Source organism: Lolium rigidum, chromosome 1 (genome assembly GCF_022539505.1).
Source record: "Lolium rigidum isolate FL_2022 chromosome 1, APGP_CSIRO_Lrig_0.1, whole genome shotgun sequence".
In the NCBI taxonomy this organism is placed as follows: domain Eukaryota; kingdom Viridiplantae; phylum Streptophyta; class Magnoliopsida; order Poales; family Poaceae; genus Lolium; species Lolium rigidum.
In genome coordinates, this window is record NC_061508.1 from 351,182,473 (window position 1) to 351,186,741 (window position 4,269).

The following is a 4,269-nucleotide window of genomic DNA, read 5'->3' on the forward strand; positions in this document are numbered from 1 at the left end:
TACCCTCATCACACTCATGGCTTGGAATCCCTAGTACAACCTTTCTCTGAAACTGAAATAACTGATGCCTTCATTCAGATGAACACTTTTGCTAGTCCTGGACCAGATGGCTTTGGACCTTCTCTCTATAAAAAATACTAGCAACTTCTCAAACCAAAGATTTTAAATCTATTCAAACAATTCTATACACAATCCGCAGATCTGTCAGCAATAAATAGAGCATTTCTAGTTCTACTGCCCAAGCATGAATCTGCAAACACTGGAGACGCCTTCAGACCAATCTCCTTGCAAAACTGCCCAGTAAAAGCCCTAGCCAAAGTGCTGACAAATCGACTACAAACACTTATCCCATCACTAATCCGCCCAGACCAAACAGGGTTTGTTAAAGGCATATCCATATTAGAAAATTTTAATTATGCAGCAGTGAACTGCTGCCATAAGAGGAAAGTACCTTCCATGCTAATTAAATTGGACTTCCGAAAAGCTTTTGACTCTGTCTCCATAGGCTGGATTGGGAATCACGATTTTCTTCTTCTCCGAGTCTTCAGCCTCCATGGTTTTCGCGGGCGCAAGGTCGGTTCCGTCGAGCAGCCCCATGGCCTCGACGCCACGCACAGCCGGTAGAACCTGTGCCTTCCAGTACTGGTAATTGGCCAGCGTTAGTTTTTCCGTCGGAGGGGCGCCCAGGGCAGCCGCTAGCGACGTGGACATCGTGGGGAGGGAGGGAGGAACTATCGCCATCGATCGGTTTTGATTTCCTGGTTTTCGGGAGATGTCACGGAAGAGATTGGTCTGATACCATGTGAGCGTTAGGAGGAAACGATCCTTACACTTGTGGGGGAATCGGTTGCATGTTAATATAGGATGGAAAAGCCCCATCAGTGGCATTACAAGGAAAGACATTAACCGGTGGTAATCTACACCATAACGGTCAATATCAACGAAAAAAGAAATTACAACGGTATTGTCTCAATTACAACGGTAATGTCTAACAGTGTGCGCGTATGAAGAGAAGGAACGCGACGGCAGGATTGGAGGATGCGGGAGTAGTGGAGATACATGATTCCACCGGCTGTGTACGTAGTTATCACCGGGATGGATGAAAATAGTTGGAAACTTGGAATCGGAGTCTGAAATATAGACGCCTTATTTGTGAAGCCCTAGCAATAGTTCTAGTCCGAGGTTCCAGCACAATTGATGCCTTTGCACAAATAGCATCGCTGCATCGGGCACAAACAGCCTGCCCACCACTCCGCCAAGCTATCTGCAAACGAGGTGGTTCGCTGTTGATTAATTTCTACTATATTCTTTCTTATATGGTTTTTTTTTTGGGAATTCTCTTCTTAGAGCATGTCTAACAGACCCCTTAAAAGGGCCAAACCCGTATAATAACCGCCGAAATAAGGGGTTGGACGCTACCCGGCCGTCTAGCAGACCCCGTAAAACAGGCCCCCGCATCGATTTTTTACAGTTTTGGCTACGGGGCGGCTCTTCGCCCCTTACTTGTACGGGGCGGGAGGCTGAATACAGGGCCAACCCCTCATCCCATTTCACTAGGGCGCGCGGATATTTCAGAATTCCCAACCGTTTTCCCCGCGCCGCCGCTAAAAACAGAATATTCCGTAGGATTCTGTTTTACGGGGTGGGGATACGGGGTCTGCTAGCTCGGACGAGTTTTCGACCAGCGAAAAGTGAATACGGGGCCATTTACTCGCGTTTTAAGGGGCAGAAAAATACGGGGCCTGTTAGACATGCTCTTATACGTTTGATGCAGAGGCAGTTACGGCAACGTTGAACATAGGGTCTGTTCGGTTGTGGAATTAGATGGAACGGAATGGAACGGTTCCATTCCTGGGAGCCGTTCTCGCGTTCGGTTGGTAGGTAGGATGGAATGAGCTCGTTCCCCGAATGGGAATATTCGGCCCAGATGCGGAACGCACCCGTCCGGGCAAATCGGCCGGACGAGGTGGAACGGCTCGCTAATCCTCTCTCGCGCCCCCGCCCAACTCTCGCGCCCCCGCCTAATCCGCCCTCTGCCATGCCCGCCGCCCTCCGCCATTATCGCCGCCACCCTCGCCTCCTTCCCCGGCCCCGCCTCCTCCTGCGCGCCGGCGGGCCGCCCCTCCGTCAGCCCCCTTGAGGTCGCTCCGCCGCCCCACTTCTCCCCCATCGACGGGAGTTGGCGTCCTGGCCCTCGTCCCCCGACGGCAGCAGCAGGCGCGTCACGGAGGTCGTCATGGCGCTGCTTGCCCGGCTGTGCGCCTGCGCGGAGGGGCGGGCGGCCGTGGTGGCGAAGCGGGTGCTCCGCGTGTCCGCGGCCACCGGCGGCGGTGTGCGGCAGGGCGGCGTCGCCGGAGGTGGTGCGGGAGATGGCGCGCGTGGGCGCTGTGTGGAAGGTCGCCGGGCGCGGGCGCAGGCGTGGTGCGACCTTGCTCCTCTCCTGTGGTCTAATTATTTAGATGTTTAGACTAATTAGATTAAATTATGGTCTAATTAATTGGGTGTTTAGACTAATTAGATTCATTCCATTCCACGTCTTCTGAAATCAACCGAACACCTGGATGACATGGAATGGGATGGGATGGAATGGAATGGAACGGAACCATTCCATTCCATTCCACTCCATCCAACAACCGAACACACCCATAATCTCCATAAACAAATACCTAGGCAGAGTGGTCAAGATTGATCTTAGGACTGGCTATCATCAGCTAAAGATCCGTGCCTCAGATATCCCCAAAACTGCTTTAACCACCAGATATGGGTTGTATGAGTACAATGTCATGTCGTTTGGATTAACTAATGCCCCAGCCTACTTCATGAACCTCATGAATAAGATTTTCATGAACTTCTTGGATAAGTTTGTCGTTGTTTTCATCGATGACATTCTCATCTATTCCAAAACCGAAGAGGAGCACGAGCAACACCTGGAAGCTGTCCTAGATACCCCGCGGGAACATCAGCTGTACGCTAAGTTTAGCAAATGTGAGTTTTGGCTGAAAGAAGTCGGATTCCTGGGACATATCTTGTCTGCAGGAGGTATTGCCGTAGATCCCGCCAAGATCAAAACAGTGAAAGAATGGATAGCCCCAACCACTCAAACTGATGTCCATGCCTTTGTCGGATTGGCTGGATACTACCGTAGGTTTGTTGAAGGATTTTCCAGTATAGCCCGACCAATGACTCAACTGTTGAAGAAGGATAAGAGGTTTGAATGGATGGAGAAGTGTGAGGAAAGTTTCCAGACACTGAAAACCAGACTGACCACAGCCCCAATCCTAATCATGCCGGATATCACCAAACCCTTTGATGTCTACTGTGATGCGTCCAAGATTGGTCTTGGATGTGTGTTGATGCAGGAAGGCAAAGTGATATCATACCTGTCCCGGCAACTAAAGCAGCATGAACAGAACTATTCAACCCACGACCTCGAACTTGCAGCTGTAGTCCTAGCCTTGAAAGTGTGGCGTCATTACCTCATGGGTAATCGATGCGAGATCTATTCTGATCACAAGAGCCTGAAATACATTTTCACCCAGAAAGAACTAAACATGAGGCAGAGGAGATGGTTAGAGTTGATCAAGGATTATGATATGGAAATCCATTACCACCCCGGCAAAGCCAATGTAGTGGCAGATGCCCTGAGTAGACTGCCGTGTCAGTTAAACTCCATGATAGCATCCGAACAACCTAGCCTACACCAAGAGTTTGAGCAGTTCAGAATGGAATTAGTCAGTGAAGGATTCCTAGCCAGCATAGAACTTCAGCCCACCCTGATTGGACAGATCAAGGAAGCCCAGAAGGGAAATGCCAGCATTGACGGAATCAAGAACCAGATATCTGCAGGGAAAGCACCGAGATTCACTATAGATGAAGAGGGAGTTCTTTGGTACAAAGAGCGCCTGTGCGTACCATCGGACTCAGAGTTGAAGCAAGTCATTCTGCAAGAAGCCCATGATACCCTTTATTCTATCCACCCCGGTGGTACCAAGATGTACCAGGATTTGAAGGAACAATTCTGGTGGCATGGAATGAAGAGAGAAATTGGAAGCTACATTGCCAAGTGTGACATCTGTCAGCGAGTCAAGGCAGAACATCAGCGACCCGCAGGACTGCTGCAACCCTTGCAAATTCCGGAATGGAAGTGGGACTCAGTAGGAATGGACTTTATCACAGGACTGCCCAAATCCAGCAGAGGAAATGATTCCATCTGGGTAGTTGTCGATAGACTGACCAAAGTAGCCCATTTCATCCCTGTCAAAACCACCT